The sequence below is a fragment of the Lingula anatina genome, chromosome 9 (assembly GCF_051362555.1).
Source record: "Lingula anatina isolate TDL-2025a chromosome 9, LinAna3.0, whole genome shotgun sequence".
Lineage (NCBI taxonomy): Eukaryota > Metazoa > Brachiopoda > Lingulata > Lingulida > Lingulidae > Lingula > Lingula anatina.
The window spans coordinates 16,134,107-16,155,189 of NC_141775.1; the positions used below are offsets into that span (position 1 = coordinate 16,134,107).

Below are 21,083 nucleotides of genomic sequence, written 5' to 3' on the forward strand. Positions count from 1 at the left end.
TAAGGTTAGGGTTAGGGTTAGTGTTAGGGTTAGGGTTTGAGCTAGTTTTAAAAATGGGATAAATATTCTCCTACCGGCAGCTCTCTATCTTGTTAGTAAACAAACCACTGCACTGCTGACATTTAGGAGTTCCCTGCACCAGAGGTCCCACACTGCAACACAACTATCCTTGGTCCTGGAAAAAAAATATGCAGTATTTAACATCCTAGCCTGCTAGTTGGCACCAAAATTAACTCTAACAAAACAGGAAAAATGTCAGAAACAAAGAGGAAAAAATGAAATACAATTTTTATACACTGTATTTTAGCAGAACTACATTTTGTCTGTCCTATACATGTCGTATTCTGTCATTGTAATGACCTATTTTTAGGGTTACACTTGCCACACAAGGGTAGAAACCACCAAATAATTTCCCTTTGACAACTATACAAAGAAATGCCTGCAAAACTGCATGAATAAAAACATTTCCCATCCCCATGGACGGCAGACACACTGACATAACTCCAAATGGCACAAAAATATACTGTCACCAGACATTATTTCTTACCGGCATTACTTGAACATGTGACCCTTCTGTTTGTAAGCAAACCACTGCACTGCTCACATGTAGTAGCTCCCTCCGCCAGAGGTCTCACGACTGCACCACAACTATGCCTGGTCCTGAAAAAAAAACTGGCAGTAGTTTACACCCTGGCCTGCTAGTTGATCCCAAATTTAACCCTAGCAACACACAAGAAATACCAGGAAAAAAAATGAAAAAAAGCACTATTTTTATCTGAATGAACTATATTCCTCTATAACAGATGGACGGCAGACACACTGACATAACTCCCAATGGTACAAAAATATACTGTCACCAGACATTATTTCTTACCGGCATTACTTGAACATGTGACCCTTCTGTTTGTAAGCAAACCACTGCACTGCTCACATGTAGTAGCTCCCTCCGCCAGAGGTCTCACGACTGCACCACAACTATGCCTGGTCCTGAAAAAAAAACTGGCAGTAGTTTACACCCTGGCCTGCTAGTTGATCCCAAATTTAACCCTAGCAACACACAAGAAATACCAGGAAAAAAAATGAAAAAAAGCACTATTTTTATCTGAATGAACTATATTCCTCTATAACAGATGGACGGCAGACACACTGACATAACTCCCAATGGCACAAAAATATACTGTCACCAGACATTATTTCTTACCGGCATTACTTGAACATGTGACCCTTCTGTTTGTAAGCAAACCACTGCACTGCTCACATGTAGTAGCTCCCTCCGCCAGAGGTCTCACGACTGCACCACAACTATGCAGTGGACGTTTAAAATGGCTAAGACTACTCACAGCTAAAACCGCCAATTTGTTAACCGCTTTGGCTCTCAACGTGCCCTATAGCGTCACAGGTGAAATCAAACGTAAACTCAGTGTAAAACAAAATGAAAATAACAGCATCTGAAATTATCTCACTAAAAATGTTTGGCTATTACGTAAGATTGTCACCTAAATGGCTGACTTTTGGGTGCCTTGAGGCCAGTGAAAGGGAGTCTCCCCCCGGACGAATTACCTGTAAGAACCCGGTAAAGTGGTTTAGTAAGCAATAGCGGCTTTAGAGGGTGTCTGGGGGGTCCTGACCCCCCTTCGATTTCTGAAAAAAAATCAAATCAATGGTCCCTTCTTGAAATTATAATTTGGGCAAGCTGAATCAAAGTTTTAAACCGTACCAAGTGGCACCGTTCGCCCTGTAAAATGCCATTTTTTCCGTCCCCGGGCCCCAAACCAAGAATGGGGGGTCGAGTTTGCATCCGCGGACCCCCCCCCCCCCCCCCCTTCAAAAATTCCTGCATCCGCCATTTGGATAGAATAAATTCTTATGCGAGACCCATTAATTGATATTTTGTAGAGGCTAAGAGGCTAAGCTTGGTTCTCATATTGAGGCACGACGTTTTATTCGTGTGCTTCGTCATGCACACAAACACGCACAAACACACGCGCATCTTATTCACCATCTTGACCGAGAAGTAGATTTTTTAGTCCAATTGGTCGTGACGTCATTCCCGTTTCTCCCCACTGGGTCTTTGTGAAGCGATAAGAGCATTAATTGATCTCTAAAGGGACGTTTTATACACAGGCGTTGTCTATATTTTTTTGATTACTTTTTAACGTCCACTTAATTTACACTTTTTTTCAGTGTGATGTCGCTATACCTAACCAACAACCAGAAATTAAGTGGGAACATTTTCGCTCGTCAAGTAAAGAGAGGGTGACTAAGAAACCAATGTTGATTGGGTAATTTTAAAATTATGAATTTGATTGATTTATTAATAATAAGATAGGAGGAGAGATTAATCCAGGAAACAGGATATGTGTATTTTTGTGCACCACATTGCTGTGCCTCTATATGCACCCAAAGCAGTAAGGGCACTATAAGAGTTTACTTAAAACTTTTTCACATTCTTTTTTCTGAGCAGCGTTGCAACTGCTGGATTCACCGATCACCGATAAATTAATGAATTTATTAATAATTAATTAAATAATTAACGAATTGAGGAGGTTGGTGAGGATTTTGAAATGATGTGTATAAAAATTCTTTTATTGAGAAGAATGTCTCGAGTTCATTTGCTTTAAAAACAAAGGTTCTGGACATATCTGTGCCAAAACTTGAAACAGGAAGTCTCAAAGGGCAGCTGGACGGTGACCTGGCTTGCGGGTGACTAACTCTCAAGCGCCATGTTAAAGGTACCGAAACTACTCTTAGTTTCACGTAAGTTGTAAACTTCTGATGATTCTAATTAGTTTGATATTACATGTGAGTTACACGTATAAGAGAAGTTTTAAAAGCTTTTGTCTGCTCCCATCATACCACGATGTCTTTTCCATTTCACTGTCTATTTAATAAATTTTACTTATTTGTTCGTTCAGGCTCAAGATTTTTCAGAAAAAGAACCCCCCCCCCCCCTTTTGAAATTTCTGGCAACGGGCCTGTCGTTTGTTTATTTTGTTAACTGTAGAGACAAAGGACAAGAACGCAATAATTCAAGCAATTTAAGACATTTAATGAAGCAAGGGTGACATATCAAAGCGGATCAAAAAAAAAAAAACAAAAAACATTCTGGCATCATTCATGCCTTCGAGTAGCATTCAGGCAACAATTATGATAAAGATCTGCTAACAATCATGAGGTAGTTGTGCGGCAATTAATCTACAGTCAAAGTATCGCCACTTGTCCAGTGCAGTCATTGCATTAACGGCATTTTCATAATCAGCAAATTTTCTTCTTCTTTGAATAAAATCTGTCATTTCCGTAGACTGAAAATTCTTAAAATATCTATTGCTATGGCTAAGGATTTCTTTGCCTTTGTGAAAATAGTCATGATAAAAGTTGAGAAAAATTAAAGTCAAAGTATCACCACTTGTGCATTGCAGTCATTGCATTAAAGGCATCTTCATAATTTTCTTCTTCTTTAAATAAAATCTGTCATTTCCGTAGACTGAAAATTCTTAAAATATCTTTTGCTATGGCTAAGTATTTATTTGCCTTTGTGAAAATAATCATGATAAAAGTTGAGAAAAATCAAATACTACACACTCTATACCATGTGGCAAGCTATCAAACATTCAATACCTTTAGCAAGATCCCTTTAACCATCCATCTATCTGTATCATAATGCACTGTTTTAGAGAATTTAAAACTGAAGGCTTACAACACATATATCACAACAGCTAAACATAAAAGAGCTGCGCGAAGCAAACTCATCTTCAAGTCGTCAAATCATTTCAAGGCATTTGCGCTTTTTTGAAAGATGTTGTTAACACTTTAGCATTAAGTTTTTGTGTACCGTTATATTAATTTCAAGTCTATGAGAACCAAAGGCAAATAACTACGGAAAATCTTGCCAAGAAAGTCCAAATAAAAGCGGTCGATTTGGCACTTTGTTTCAAACGGAGATTTAAATGAGGGTCCCACTGGGTATTTTTGTAACCCGTGAAAGCAACTTTTTATTTCCCCAGATGCATTAAACGTTCATATTATTTAGAGCGGCATCTGAATGCTGATTTTTATTTCTCGTTCGTCGTTAAACGAAGTCATTGTACTCAGCGATACGTGGTTTTCAACTTGCCGGGCTTGCATTTTCAATGAGATATGAATAAAGTCTTATTTTCTGTGATTTGTGATTTGCTGGTTTTATTTCCCGTGGTCTTAACGCCCCCCCTCCTCTCCCATGGGACCCTCTCAGAAAGTCCGAAAGCAAAATTAATGTTCGAAAATGAGAACAATTTGAGTCTCAGTTGGCTGTGGTACTGCATCTCCATGTAAACATGCCAGTTGTATTACATTCGATGCTATAGCGCAAATATTTCGCATGCCTTATAATTTAGTTTACATGAGAAAGGCAATGAAAGGGTGGTACAGCATACGCCCGGTGAACTGGATATCCAGTTGGTATCTGCCGAGAGTGGGTACGAGGTTGGTGATGTCGTAATGCAGACAGGTCGGGCCACACTGGCGGTAGATGGCGGCCATGCCGGTGTCTTCGTTGGTGACTTTCAGAACTGGGCACATTTCTGCGCTGCCGGTTGGAACGAACAAATACACACGTCTTAGGCGTCTGGTGCTTGGCTGCGGTCCGAGACGAATGACGTCAAATGTATACCGTCCGTTTCTGGCGGGATCTGAATGCAAACGGAATGAATTAATTGATTATGCACATTCGATAAATTTCAGAACTATTAGAACTGGCATAATTAACACTTTGCAATAAAAAAGTGAAAATATATCATTAGTAAACTAGTAGACTTCCGGGCAAAAACAAAATAGTGTAATCACATTCATGATTTTCATTCAGTATTTATTATTTAATTCAATGAAAAGAAAGAAAAAGGGGGAACGGAGGGTAAAGCCACTGTACATTTACTTTTTGCATTACTGTAAATTACTGAGATGGGGAGAGATGGGGGCAAAGAAAATACACACACACTCACACACACACACACACAGAGAGAGAGAGAGAGAGAGAGAGAGAGAGAGAGAGATGAGGAAAAAATACGAAAAGTGGGAGAGAGAGAGAGAGGGAAAGAGAGATGGGACCACAGAAAATACGTACAGACAGGTAGAGGAAGCCAAAGCAAATACGAGAGAGAGAGAGAGAGAGAGTGAGAGAGAGAGAGAGAGAGTGCCTTCGTTGGCCTCAGTGGCACAGATCAGTGTGGACCGAAAGAGCCATTGCAGTTCAGAATTCCAGCATGTCAGGAGGCCTGGGGCATTCAGACATGAGGACCGAGTGTTCACTCGTCTTGAACCTAGGGTCAAGAAAAGTATAAACGTTAATTGCAAAAAATCATTGAGGCCATTTTCCCATCAAAACACCACTGGTCTGCGTGGATCGACCAAACTCTGCGGGGACTCTTGCTGACTGCAATCAGTTTAACTGAATGACAAGCCTCCCATGGCGTAAAGTAGAATACAGAAAAGCTGCCAATTATACGATTATGTTGGAAACAAGATGAGGCGTGTCACTCGCTTAAGCTGATTGCACTTAACGAAAACCACTTTTTTCCACTCTCTCCTTTGCTACAATATAAATGCGTGTTAATGGAGTTTCAACTTTTTTATGTACAGACACAGATGTGTCTGTACATATAGCCGTCACCTGCGTCTGTCGTCGCCGTTGCCGTTGCCGTTGCCGTTGGCGTGCACTTTTACCGTAAACATGATAAGTGGAAAACCGTTTTACTTTTTGACTTGAAACTTACAGAACTGATGAATATTCATAATACGCAGGTCAAGTTCGAAAATCGGCATGATCGGGCCATTTTTAGGGAAGTTATGCTTTTTTTTCACTTTTTTCAGCATATATGCAACACCGTAAACACGATAAGTGAAAAACCGTTTTACCTTTTGACTTGAAACTTACAGAACTGATGAATATTCATAATATGCAGGTCAAGTTCAAAAATCAGCATGATCGGGCCATTTTTAGGGAAGTTATGTTTTTTTTCACTTTTTTCAGCATTTATGCAACACCGTAAACACGATAAGTGAAAAACCGTTTTACCTTTTGGCTTGAAACTTACAGATCTGATGAATTTTCATAATACACAGGTCAAGTTCGAAAATCAGCATGATCAGGCCATTTTTATGGAAGTTATGCTGTTTTTTTTTTCACTTTTTTCAGCATTTATGCAACACCTATAACACATTTTAAGGAAAATTGATTGGCCAATTGTCTTGAAATTCACAGGAGTGATCAGTGTTACTAAAATACAGATTAAGTTTTGAAAAAAAGCTTGATCAGTTAAGTTTTGGTGAAGTTATGCCTTTTTTTTGTAATTCTCAGGCATGTTAATAGTCTCATTTTTTAACTAATTTAGATATGTTAAGTTGTTCTTTTGACATTTTCTGCATCTTAACAATATTGTTAGTTGATTATATATAAAAGACGGAAAACCTGTTATTGTGTACTGTATAATAAAGTGTCAAAAATGGAAATAAACTCATATCTTTACAGTTTGTCAGATTCAAACATTCACTATGTTCAGAATCTCTGAATGGAGCAAATTGGACATTTAAAATTGTTCTATTGATATTTTTCCTATGTCAACAATTTCCCTAGTTGATCATTTAAAAATGAAAGTAAATTGATTATTTTGTTTAATGTAAAAAAAGTGTTGTAAATGGAAATAGTCCCATTTCAGTATAGCTATCTCTTGTTTACATTTTGGCATTTTGAAAGTGTGACTCTGAACTTCCATGGCCTTGAAGACCTTCCCATATCACATTTTCTGAATATCCACGATACTTTTATTTTTTTATAAAAAAAAATTGATGGTCATTATGCTGTTAAGCATTATGTAATGTTACATCAAAATTGAAGACAACCCTATTTTGGGCACTGCCTCCATAGTGACCATTTAAAGAAAAGCATGTCACTTACTCTTCTCAAACTCACAGAAACCTTGCATAGGACTAAAATGTAGCTTCAGTTGGAAAACCTGTTTTATCAAATAACTTTTCTGGAAATTATATAGTTTTTTGTGAGAATTAAAATTTTCACATAACAACATTTTCGAGATGTGACATTGAACTTCTATTGGTTTGAAGACCTACTGCTAATCATATTTCTTGAATATCCATGATACTGTTACTTTATTATTAAAAAATAATGGTTATTATGCTTTTAAGCATTATGTTATATTGCATGAAAGTTGAAGAAAACCCCATTTTGGATTGCGATTAAGGGTAAACCATGTTTCTTATGATACTTAAACTTACAGAAAAGTTTTATAGGTCTGAAGTGCAGCTTGTGTCGGAAAATCAGTGTGATTGTTTTCTGTTTTGGAAGCAATGCAGTTGTTTATACCCCTTTTACACTTGACGGCGTCCTTTCTGCGACCATGAAATTTGGCATCGCTGTGGTCTTAATAAGGAGGCACGAGCATTGATTTTGTATCAGAATGAATGCTCAATGATAGACCAGTTGTCGGCACGTAAAGTATTATAAATTTTTAACTCTCAAATGGGGCCATACTGCTGGATGCAGAAAGGACGCCGTCTAGTGTAAAGGGGGCTTTAGAGTACTATATGGTGCAATAAATGTATATAGATAGTGGACAGTATGAAATTGTCCCTTGGGTGATCACTAATTAAATTAAGGTCTATAAAGTAATTTGCTTAATCAATTTTCAATTGGCCATTAAATGAGATTACATAAAACACTCGTTGAGATTTCCCTGTAAAGTACCATAGGTTTAGCTCTCTTAACTGTGTCACATAATTAGGAGTCGATGATAATTATGCAGGTAAATGTTGTTTTATATTGAAAATAAGTTTACAAAAGAAAAATTTTGTGTAAGACTTACATTAATGCTAAAGATGCCTTATTATTCGCAAACTCAATAGGGTTATTCATATTATGTTAATAGTTATACAGCTAGATTAAAAGTTTGAATAGCAGCTTTATTGGAATTTTTTTATGTTTTATTTTACATTTGTTTTTTAAATTATTTTTCAAACACTAGCATCTTCAAGATGACACTTTTAACTCCCATCCACCAGAAGTGCTGTGCATTTTCTGTATTTCCACATTAGCATTTGTGTTGAATTTTATGTCTTTAAACATTGTGTAATATTATTTTATGCACTGTCATCATTTTTCACATATTGGGATTTTCATTATGTGAATTTGAACTCACATATGGTCCTGAAACTGTAATCTTATTGACCAAGTTATTCTGTTGTACATTTTTGTGAAATTTTTATCTTTCACATATTGGTATTTTCAGTGTGGGACTTATAACTCCCAAGGGCATGTAACAGTTCACTTTTATTGATACTTCCTGTTGTGCAATATTTGCAACTTGACTTTGCAGTTAAAGGGATAATAACTGTTTGTTTTGGCAAACAATTTTTTTTCTAAAAAGTATTTTTTTGTTATAATCTCTTAAGAGATTATTACAGAGTATATCTATGGAGGTCATATGGTCTAATGACAAGTTCAGATATCAGAATAATAGCTATGACTGCCCTTTTTGTAGTTAAACAAAATATATTATATTTCTGTGAGTTGTTTACACTGTTTAAAGTCAAGTTGGATGATTCATATCATGGTAATATAGCTAGACTGATTGGCAGCTCTAGTGGAATATTTTTGTAATTTTTCCTTTTTTAATTTTTCATTTTTCAAATTTTTCATTTTTCAAGATGTGACTTATCACTACCATTGACCAGGATGCCTGTACTGTTACTTTGTAACATTTTCTGTATTTTTTTTTAACTTACAAGAATGATTCTTAGGATTGACATACAGCCCAAATTAGAAAAACAGCTATATATATATATATATATATATATATATATATATATATATATATATATATATATATATATATATGCGGCGTTGATTTCTTTATGATGTCCCATCTAATGTCATACTGGGTTTTATTTTCTGTTAATTTCCATATGTATTTGGATAACTCAGTATCTGCAGCATATTTCTTGTCTCTAAATGACTTGGTGTGATTATTGTATCTCAACTTAAATTGGCCACCACAAAGCCCTATATATTTCATGCATTTGTCCTTAGTAGTGACTGATGCTTGGTACACATATATATATATTAATGTTATTATTATTTTTTATTGAGTTTAAGCAATTTTTTTCTTAATTCTCACTTATTCTCATTCTGGCATTTCCAAAGTATGAACTTTAACTCTTATCAGCCTGAAGCCTTAGGGACAATTTCCAGACCCTGTCACGCTTACTGTGGGTTGATCTATCTCCAAGGGAATTCTCGCTAAATTGCAATCAATGTAAGTGGCTTAGCTGTCCTACTGAAACTGGCATGCCAGAATCCTAAGCCACTTAAGCTGAAAGCAATTTAGTGAGAAACCCCTTCGAGTTGGATTGATCCTTGTAGATTGATCTAGGTATGGGAACTCGGTCTAATGCTTGTTACACATTTTACTTTCACCCTAATCCGCAGTTGCGCAGAATTAAAATTTGATGTTGGCTATGCAGTTAAGCATAATACATAAGAACATCAGAATTAACAGTATCCCATTTTCTGCTTTTTTATTTTCTGCTTTTTGTCTGTACATTTGACAGCTTTGCTGCCTTGTTTACCATTAGTGTTAGTTGCATGCAGCTACAGGATGTACTGCCACTGTCTGCAATATATTTTCCAATGAAAACTATTAAAACTAAGACCTCACTCAGGATTGGGGACTACTGTAACTAGTCCGCAGATCAGATATGGCGTGCCCACTACAAAGCTTGCCGTCTAATCTGCTAATAGACACTAAATACATGTAGATATCCCGTTGGGAAGTACCACATTTGAATTTTGCTAAATTCAGCTTCCAATATGCCTACAAAAGGCAAGGGAAAATAGCTTAGAGAGGAGGAAATTGGAAGGGGAGAATGAAAGGCAAAACTGACGTGCGCCGCCACTTTGTCATCACAAGCGTGTCACGCAAGTATGAAAATTCGTGCACCCGGTTGTGATCGTGGCTTAAATGGGTGCTACAGTCGTAGAGATCGATTTTCAAGGTAGCCACACAGAGGATGTAAGGCAACTGTAATGAGACTGTTGGGTTTTTTCAACGCGCTAACTTTTTTACCGGCAAACCGATATTTTCCCCACATAACCTCAATGTCATATGGGAAAAAATGTTCCTGCACGCAATATATAGTAAGCTCGCCACAGCCTGTAACCTTGAAAATACTATTTACCTTTTCTTGTAGCGTTATCAAGGGCGTTTGAGAAAACGTTCCTGTAAGTCAAAATTAAAGGTATCGCGCTAGCTTGCACCATTGCATCTTGTCAGTTTTAGCGTTTTGTACGTGTACTTTAAGGCAGGCCATTTAAATAACAAATGCAGCATTTTCTGTTACCAGCAATTGGGAATAACGACAATGAGAATACAATACCAAGTACCTGTTAACTGTAACATATCGCCACTGTGAAACAGGTTCAAACCCAAAACCATACGATCTTAAAATTCGTGCGCCCGGTTGTGACCATGGCTTAAATGGGTGCTACAGTCGCAGAAATCCGCGGCAACAACGGCTCCATTTTCGAGGAAGCCACACGGAGGAAGTAAGGCAACTGTAATGAGACTGTTGGGGTTTTTAACGCGCTAAATTTATCAACCGTCAAACCGATATTTTCCCACATAACCTCAATGTCATATGGGGAGAAATGTCCCTGCACGCAATATATAGTATGCTCGCCACAGCCTGTAACCTTGAAAATACTATTTACGATTTCACCGTACGTCATTCGTGATAAAAGTTATCTTGGCTCTTGCGTGCGCTCAGGGAAGACGGAACTGGTAAAACTACCCCCTCATGTCTACCTGTCCTTGTAGTGTTATCGCGGGAGTTTGAGAAAACGTTCCTGTAAGTCAAAACTAAAGGTATCGCGCTAGCTTGCCCTATTGCATCTTGTCAATTTAAGCGTTTTGTTCATGTACTTTAAGGCACATTATTTTAATAACAAATCTACAAACACAGTACGAGCACAAATACAAAATGGCAGCATTTTCGGTTACCAGCAATTGAGAATAACGACAATATGAGTACAATACCAAGTACCTGCTAACTGTAACATATCGCCACGATGAAACAGGTTCAAACCCAAAAAGAAGACAACAAACAGCTTGGCGAAGCTTTCTATTCTTTATTGGCAACTGTTGTCCTCCGTGAGTGCTGCAAACTGGACTTCTCGAACGCAAACATTTACAAAACCTTCCAAAACGAATGGCCCCAGCGACTCGCAAGGCAGACTTGCGCCTTTCTATTGCAACCTTTCCTCTAGTCCTACGAACCCCACGGATTCTACTGCAACCAAAATTCGCTGGGGCCATACGATCCTAAAATTCGTGCGCCCGGTTGTGACCATGGCAGAAATCCGCAGCAACAACGGCTCCATTTTCGAGGAAGCCACACGGAGGATGTAAGGCAACTGTAATGAGACTGTTGGGGTTTTTAACGCGCTAACTTTTCAACCGGCAAACCGATATTTTCCCGCATAACCTCAATGTAATATGGGGAGAAATGTCCCTGCACGCAATATAAAGTAAGCTAGCCACAGCCTGTTAACTTGAAAATACTATTTACATTTTCTTGTAGCGTTATCGAGGGCGTTTGAGAAAACCTTCCTGTAAGTCAAAATTAAAGGTATCGCGCTACCTTGCGCCATTCCATCTTGTCAGTTTAAGCGTTTTGTACGTGTACTTTAAGGCAGGCCATTTAAATAACAAATGCAGCATTTTCGGTTACCAGCAATTGGGAATAACGACAATGAGAATACAATACCAAGTACCTGTTAACTGTAACATATCGCCACTGTGAAACAGGTTCAAACCCAAAACCATACGATCCTAAAATTCGTGCGCCCGGTTGTGACCATGGCTTAAATGGGTGCTACATTCTCAGAAATCCGCGGCAACAACGGCTCTATTTTCGAGGAAGCCACACGGAGGATGTAAGGCAACTGTAATGAGACTGTTGGGGTTTTTAACGCGCTAAATTTATCAACCGTCAAACCGATATTTTCCCACATAACCTCAATGTCATATGGGGAGAAATGTCCCTGCACGCAATATATAGTATGCTCGCCACAGCCTGTAACCTTGGAAATACTATTTACGATTTCACCGTACGTCATTCGTGATAAAAGTTATCTTGGCTCTTGCGTGCGCTCAGGGAAGACGGAACTGGTAAAACTACCCCCTCATGTCTACCTGTCCTTGTAGTGTTATCGCGGGAGTTTGAGAAAACGTTCCTGTAAGTCAAAACTAAAGGTATCGCGCTAGCTTGCCCTATTGCATCTTGTCAATTTAAGCGTTTTGTTCATGTACTTTAAGGCACATTATTTTAATAACAAATCTACAAACACAGTACGAGCACAAATACAAAATGGCAGCATTTTCGGTTACCAGCAATTGAGAATAACGACAATATGAGTACAATACCAAGTACCTGCTAACTGTAACATATCGCCACGGTGAAACAGGTTCAAGCCCAGAACGAAGACAACAAACAGCTTGACGAAGTTGTTCATTTTCGTAAACTTCTTTCTTCTCCTTATTGTCGACTGATGTTCTCCGTGAGTGGAATTTGGCGCCTCAAACTTGAACGTTTGCAATAACTTTAAAACTGCGTTGCCGTCGGTTTATATAGAACTCTGTGCTCTTCCCGTGGGCGTTTCGATAGATGACAGGTTTGAACATTCCTTTCGGTTGACACGCCCCATCTGGGTAGATCTAGACAGTTGTCTCTAACATTTGATACGCTACCACGTTGCACCCGCCACTAAGGGCTAATTCCTACTGAGACTATCGTTCTATGCACGTCGATCCAGCTTTGCAGGGAGTCAAGGTGAATGCAATCAGGTCAACAAATGAACACGCCCACTCTTGTTTTCAACGTGGTCGTAGAATCCCCAGCTTTTCTGTTCTGCTCGGCGCCGGGAGGAGGCGTGATAAGCTGTTGATCTGCTTTCATTCAGGGAGACCCCCTGCGGAGTTGAATCGATCTACGTAGACCGACAGTTTCATTGGAAATGCCCCTACTTTGTGTAGAAGTAAATTAAAAATCTGGAAACTTGTCAACGGAGGTAGTCTTTGACGTTTCAGAGAAAATTACCTAAAATTTCAGGCTATAAACAATTTAGTTTTATTATTTGACCTTCAAGATTTGCAGGCCTGAAATTAAAGTTGAAATATGATCGTGTTTTTCTCGTCCCCGGCAAAATGACGCACAACTCAGCAAGAAGAGGAAGGGAGCCGATTTTACACGGCTTGAATTGAAAAAATGACATGCTCCATTAATGAAACCCAATTAAAGGAGCCTACCAAAACTGGTTTCAGTGGAAATTACTTATATGCAGTTTTAGATCAATAAGGATGTTTTGTCAAAAGAAGCAATACCTTCCATTATTTCTTTGAAATAAATCCATTCCCAAAATTTAGAGGAGTTCAAAAGTGAGACACACTGAATCCTTTACTTTTGAATATATTAATTGATGGCATACTTAGACTTATAGATAAATAAAAAAGCAAAGCACCAGCAAACCTTTTACTGGTCTTTTTTATGCAGACGATCTAGTTTTGTTTTTGGAAAATTCCTCAGGCCTTCAGAATACCAGTAGTTTAAAATGCTTAGAAAAATTCTGTCATAGATAGAGGTTAACTGTTCATTAAAAAAAAAAGACGAAAGTTGCTATTTTTAATGTTAAGGAAGAAATACATGGTCACACTGTTGGAAATAGAGTTTTTTTTTACTTTCATAACCAGTTGGTGCCAGTAGTAACAAGCTAGCTACATGTGTAACTAGGTCTCCTTTTCACAAGGTCTGGCACACTAGCCCTTGCACAACAAAATGTACATATAAAGCCTTCTTCAGTCAAGCTAGTAACAATCCCACCTCCTTAAAAGAAAAAAAGACTTTATGAAACAATGATTTTCCAAGTTGCAGCATATGGAGCTGTAACATTGGGTTACACTCCATTTTATGATAAGTCCCCAACAGAAAAAATACATCTCCATATTTGCTAGCACCATTTAGGGGTGCATTCTAAATCTAGTGATTATGCTGTTCGGGGGGAACTTGGGCGCCAAATTCAGATACAAGTAATTAAATACTGGGTCAATATGTTATAATACGATGACTGTGTTCCACTTAAACGGGCATACCTAGATGAATTAAAACACTTTGATCTTCTTTCAAGCACTAGCCTTCATAACACAAGCCATGCTATGCCACGGAGTGAAAGGGGAAGAAAATTCTTGTAGGAAATGGTTTTGGGCATGTATGCTTCAAAGAGAAAACGGACAAAAAGTTCATGAAGAATTTTAGTGTAAGACTTAGAGACAGTAGTATAAAACTTTGGCATGGTAAGGTATCACAAGAAAATCTCAAGCTGAGAACGTATAAACGTATAAAACTATTAAACTTTATTTTGGGAAAGAAAAATACCTTGATATAATTCAAGATAAAGAATTAAGCCAAACCCTAACCAAATTTAGAATCAGCAACCACAATTTGCACATTGAAACAGATCGCCATGTCAATGGTTAACCAACACCAGATGAGAAAAGAAAATGTCGCTTTTCCACACTAGAGTTATAGGATTCAGAGCACTTTTTAAATACCTGCTCTCTGTATACTGAATACAGAAAAGAACTCTTTCAAATAGTGCAAAGCGGCCACACATGCTTTACACATTATAACAACAAAGATAAATTCTCCATCATAATGAACCAAACGAGGCTGTAATAATATATTTAGCCAAATTTCTTAATTTAACCTCGCTTTTGTGAAAAGAAACTGCGTTGCATCTCCCACTTAGTAATGTGAATAATTACTGCAAATGTTCAGGTTCATTTCACATAGTAGAAAACAGGTTCGTGAATAATTAATTTCTATATCTTAGTCATGTACTTGTAGTGTGATGCTAGCGTATGATCAGTGCTGTGAGCAGTTGACTCGGCATTAAGACCGCACCTAGCTTATCATCATGAAATACTGGATATGTATGTGTAATAACGATGCATTGCTATATATGTAAATTTCTGTTTTTCTTTATTTCATTTTATTTATTTATTTATTTATTACTATTACTTTTTATCTTTGCACATTTTCACCAGTTCAGCCTGGTGTAGAAGGTTTGAATAAAGCATATTTAATGATAAATAAAACGCGAGTATTATCAATTTTGTTTCATTGACATGTAAGGATGAGTGACAACGGCGCCAGTTTTGTGGGAAGGGCTGAGATGGGGTATTTATCCTTTCAACCTAAACATTAATGATTGGATTGAAAAATAAATGATACGGGTAGCTATCTTCCCATTAGTATTAATACTAATTGGGAGCGCAAGGAAAGGGGGGCGTCTCCTTGAAGTCAAAGTATCTGAGGCTGAGGTTTGCGATGTAGGGAGTATTACCCACTTTGGCCAAACTTGTCATTTTAAAACTAACGAACTATAATATAAACGTAGGGTCATTTTGGTTAAGTTGAGGCTCGGACACATTAGTATTTTGTATCCGATGTTGAGGAGTTCAAAGGTGTTGTGAACTACAACATTGGTCAAAAAGGTTGTCCCACCCCCATTTCCATGTACTTTTATTTACAAATGATCACCTCACAGCTGTAAATTGTTAGATATAGTGCTTTTTATTACAAATTCCGTGTATAACATGATTAATGGTTAAAAAATACAAAATAGTGGTGAAAATCTACACACATATACCCCTTAGTAAAATTTATAACAGGCGCCCCCTCAAATCCACCGTTTCACTGTGACTTCTACAGATGTAAAGAAACGTCTATTAAATTGAAACGACACCATCAAATGTCACCAAATCCACACACAATTAGCATTAGGGTATGATCGTTAAAGGTGACGTGCCTGACAGCGTGTGCGTCTGCCGCGTACTGCAATTATCTCCTGTAGACGGCACGACAAGCCTTCAACACGGGTAACAATTCTGTTATGTGGGATATTGCATAAAAAATTATTCATGCAACCCATGTAAGGAGTTTACCGAAAGGAAACTGTGGTTCCAGTGAGAAGGTACTTCTTTATTGGCGGTTTTAAAGCAATAAGACCCGCTTTGTCAAAACAACCTGTATATTCCATCATTTATGATAAATCAAACGAGGGTATAAGCTAGAATTATTGTTTGCTTGACATGAAACGATAAATGACCAAGACGCCATCTTGAGTGGTTAGCTGTAGCATTTACTCTATCCACCTGCACATAATGCAGCTTTTAAAAACTGAATTGATTAAAACATAATTATATGAGTAGTCATCTTCCCATCAGTATTAATGCTAATTGGGAGCGCAAGGAAAGAAGGGGCGTCTCCTTGAAGTCAAAGTATCTGAGGCTGAGGTTTGCGATCTAGAGAGTATTACCCACTTTGGCCAAACTTGTCATTTTAAAACTAACGAACTATAATATAAACGCTGAACTTCAAGGTGTCTTAACATCAAAATATTTGGGACACATGAGGGACATTTTGGTTAAGTTGAGGCTCAGACACATTAGTATTTTGTATCCGAGGTTGAGGAGTTCATAGGCGTTGTGAACTATATTAGGATACCAGGTTGCCTTCATTTTCCCTGATGGAACTTGTTTATTTTTTACTACTTTGCAGCTGATGATGCATTTGGGTATTTATTATTATTTTTTTATACAACCATGCATCCAGTTTTATTGCCATTCATTTCCAGTCCCCTCTTCTCGATTCAAAAACATGGTTCAAATATAAAAAAATCCAAACACAATCTGACATATAAGTTTTATTACATTATAAGCAAATGAATTTGATATATTCAAATAAAAGTACATGCAGGCATATAAAGGCAATGTCCGAATTCCAGTGTCGTCATCGTGGGCTAAAACAATACCACCACCACCCCCCCCCCCCCCAACAACAAAAAAAAAAAAAAAAAAAAAAAAAAAAACATTTATTTATAAAAAAGACAATCTTTTCATAAATTTTATTCTAGAAAAGCTTCATACCAGACACAAAGTGCGATCTAAGTGCGAGTCATTTTTTGGTATCTTAATACTGCCTATAACATTTTTCTCATTTTCTGTCATAAACACAGAAAGTAAGGCTACAACTGAAAGTAAGCAATAGCAGTCGTTAAGCTGATTTTACTCAGCGAGATTCCCTACATATTAATAACGATCTACGTACATTGTAGACCGATGACATCTATGGGAACAAGCCCAAATATTGGTTGTAACAGAGTCTTTCCTCCATTAAATTTATAGATGTTGGGGGTTACCGTGACGTAAGTGGATTGACTTCTGGGAAGAGTACTTATACAGGCTTCACGTTTACTTTAACGGATATCTAATTTTTCCTGTCGAAAGGCGGTCAAAGGTGAAGGATGAATCAAAGATAAATTTAGAAGACTGACTGAAATATATCTCTGGATCTGCCCTTAGCCGTGTATTGTAAGGGGCTCTGGTGCATTGGGACTGGTTGACTTCACAATATTTTATTATTTAAAAAAAAATGTTTTAAATTGAACCGTATTATTCCACCAACTTTCAGCTAGATTACAGTGTACTCAAACAGAGGGATATATTTCCCCCTTGATTCGCCGTACTTGGCGCACAATTTCAACTTCCCGGGACAGTCTCCTGTATAAACTGTTCCATCCCACGTGTCCCCGTCGCTAGGCAACGGTTGCCATTTCCGGTTCACCATAGCGGAGACCTGCAGCGCTCCAGGAACCTGAAGTTTGAAACTAATTAGGCTTCCGGCGTCAAGGACCCCCGTGAAAGGGTGATGGAGAACCCCTACATCCCAGCGCCCTAACGCGATGGGCAAGGGGCATTGTTCCATAGACGGCACAGAGCAGCAAACAAGCACGCGGTAAACACACTCAAATTGGTCTTCCACTGCCGACTGCGAAACTGAGATTTGGGATACATTCAAGTCTAATTCCGCAGCGAAAACAGAAAGCATGTAAAATCCGTTTTTTATCATTCTTAATCTGAATCCCACGTGATCTGGGTCTTTTTCGTAGATCATGGCGAACTGAGTGTTCTCCAGAGCGGACGACACCGATTTCCCAAAATATACGAAAGTATGCGAAATTCGGCAGTTTCTTTTTGTAAGTATTCGAAAACAATAATCACTTTCTTTGTCATGTACAACGTATGGGTCAAAACGAGCTACAGGAGAAATGCCCAAGCCCTTGGCATGTGCAGTGGCACCCAAAATGTGTACATTTGGATAATGACGTCTGCTAGAAGATTTGTCGACGTCAGTACAGTTAATCTGAAACACGCATGCGCATTCCATGGTGGTCGAAGGGTCGTCTGCTACGAATATTTTCAAAAAGTATATGCCTGGTTGTGGGACTTTGGCAGTGAAAAGAACCTCGTTGTCGATTCTTCGACAAAGAACGCTTCCTGTCCCCGATTCTCGACTAGCTGCAGACGGGGGGTGGTGTGGGTCAATTTTAGCGGCAAAGTCTGCCCGACTGGCATTCGGCACTCCTATTCTCACCTCAGCCCTGCCGGAGTGCGTCCATAGAATCGATATGTACCGGGTTGCGAAGCGCAGGCCTTTGTTAAAAAATGGCGCCTTTACCACCGGGAGTCTAATAAATTCCTCCATGGAAATGGCAGGCTCCATTAGCTGCCACTTTTTGTCGTCCGGAAAATGTTCAAAAATATGATCTCCGGGGTCCGTGACAAAATAAAACTCCTCACACTGATATTGAAGCTCTTCGTTGATGACATTCCCCTGACCTTGACCTGGTGATGTGATCTGACCTTGACCTAGTTCGTCCTCAAAATGTTTCCCCCTGGTGAATCGTGCACCCCATTGGCAGTTGATGAAGTGCCAAGACCCGTCCACGCAGACTGCTGTCCAGGAATTTCTGAAGCGCCTGGACATTTTACGACCAGCCTTGTAGCCAGAACCCTTGGAGTACCCACGGATGATCTCACAGTGAATTCCAGCGTAACTAATATAAAAAATAAAAACAATATAACAATGACTTTTAATTGACTTCCCGAAAAAAGGCAGCTTTAAGGAACAAAGACTAGATAAATGTCTAAAAAAATGTTTTTGAAATGACAAAAATAAATAATAAAAAGTTACATCAATTTAATTGAATCCCCGAAAATAAGCAGTCATAATGAAGAAAGACTCGACTGATACATTCAGTTCACTGTTAGAATGAGGGCACAGGGTTTCCTTGAGAAAAGAAAAGAAGAAGAAAAGAAGCTCAAGAAAAATAAGAAGAAGAGGTGGATACCACCAAAGATAAGATTGAGGGGTACTTGCTATGCCAACCCCCCCCCCAACCCAGCATCCAGAATACAGTTTAGCCCACCCTCGACGTTGCAGGTGGTTTCCTCGAATAAAATCTTCACTGAAAGTGGTATAGAGTTTCATGAGACAAAAGAGGCACTGAGGTTTACCTGCATAGTCGTTTGAAAAGAACATGATAACTTTCAATCCCCAGTTTGATCCCTCTAAGCAGTCCCAGGGGAGTGTCTGGGTCAAGGTCATCGCTGAACTCCATCTTGTTCAGGTTCTTTACTGTAATCCAACGGAATATGGCTCTGAAAGCGTGTAACATTTTTAGATATTAAATTAAATTATTAAAATTATATTAAAAAATTAAAACAAACGTGCGCCTTGTTGGTTTAGACAGCTCAAAAAACAGATTAAAGAAATGTTAAAATCAATGATGTTGCATCTGCCCTAAGAATTTCACTAAGTAGTATATGAGATAAAATAGGCAAATGATCTTCAAAAAATCAGTCATTTTTCTAATATGCAATTGCAATCATGCTCAGTGTGTGTTTGTTCGGGGAAATAATTAATAAATAAGATAAAATTAAAATTAATTAAAATCAAAATAAATAAAATCAAATAAAACAGATATCAGAATTCAATGCTGACCTTGAGTAATGTTAAATAATAAGAATGACTCGCACCTTGCTTTTTCTAATTCGTTACAGTTAATTGGTTAGGTTCCTTACAAGGTCTGTAAATGTTGTCAAATCGTCGGATTTCGCAACCTTTAATAACAATTGTAAAAAAGTCTTAGTCATACCCTGCTTGAAGAAGGAGTACAACCTGTCCTCACGAAATCAAGAAGCGTGATTAAGGTAAAATTGCACCAATGATAAAAATCCATTGGAAAATTTGAATATCGTCTCTCCATAATAAAACCCACTGTATTTATTTATTTATCTATTTATTGCAAGGGAATATGCAAATGTTTTACCATTAAAATTAATAAGGAATGCTAGTCACTCTCGTCCTAGAGATGGAAGCTGCAGTATTCACTCGTAACTGTGACAAAAGAACATGAAAGTCACAAAGGTGGCTATAATTTCCAGGTGCAGACGTCTCACTCAATAACATTTGGTCTGGTGATGAATCTTGGCGGGTTTTTAATTTAAATTGGAGCCATCATAGCGGTTATAAATGTCATTGGAGATATATGCACAAAGCCACATTTCTCGTTTGCGACGCCAAAGTCAAGGTGTTTTTAATAAGAAGTGTGTTGCCGCATTTCATAGTTATGAAACAATGCAATGATTTTGGGCTTATTCAAATTTTCGCTTTCTTAATTCATTTTAATTCAGTTTGCCAGTACGGTTTGTCAGTGTTTAAAATTCTTTCTCAATGGAACAATTATTTTTAATTTGTTTACTGAACTTGTGTTTCTACAGCTGACGACGTAACAACGTCGCGTCTCCCTGGAAGAGCTTTCTGCTGCTGTACAGAGAATTTGGCTTCAACTTTTTTTAAATTAGTACGTAAAAGGAGCAAAAAATGCTTGGTTTCACAGCCTCCTGTCCTGGATAGAAACCCCCCTTACCCCCCAGCCCCCCTCACCCACCCACCCTCGTCGATCTCATTAGGTATTCAGTTGGCGGACAGAGAATTCTTGGCCTTGGTAGGGAGCCCAAACAGAAAATATTTATTTTAAACCCCCCCCCCCCTCCACTTGCTCACATTGATCTGGTGGTGAATCTTGACGGGTTTTTATAATAATAGAAGCCACTGCGTTTCGTAACGGTCATTAA

General features: G+C 38.2%; 1 pseudogene across 1 annotated transcript; it reads right to left on the minus strand.

Annotated features, from left to right (window-relative positions):
• Window positions 1-16,958: 16,958 nt before the first annotated feature.
• On the minus strand, window positions 16,959-20,838 carry LOC147759988 (hillarin-like; annotated as a pseudogene). Its single transcript, XR_015331245.1, has 3 exons — window positions 19,983-20,838; window positions 19,461-19,604; window positions 16,959-19,000 (listed from the first exon to the last, which is right to left on the minus strand). The product of XR_015331245.1 is annotated as a hillarin-like (transcript).
• Window positions 20,839-21,083: the final 245 nt, after the last annotated feature.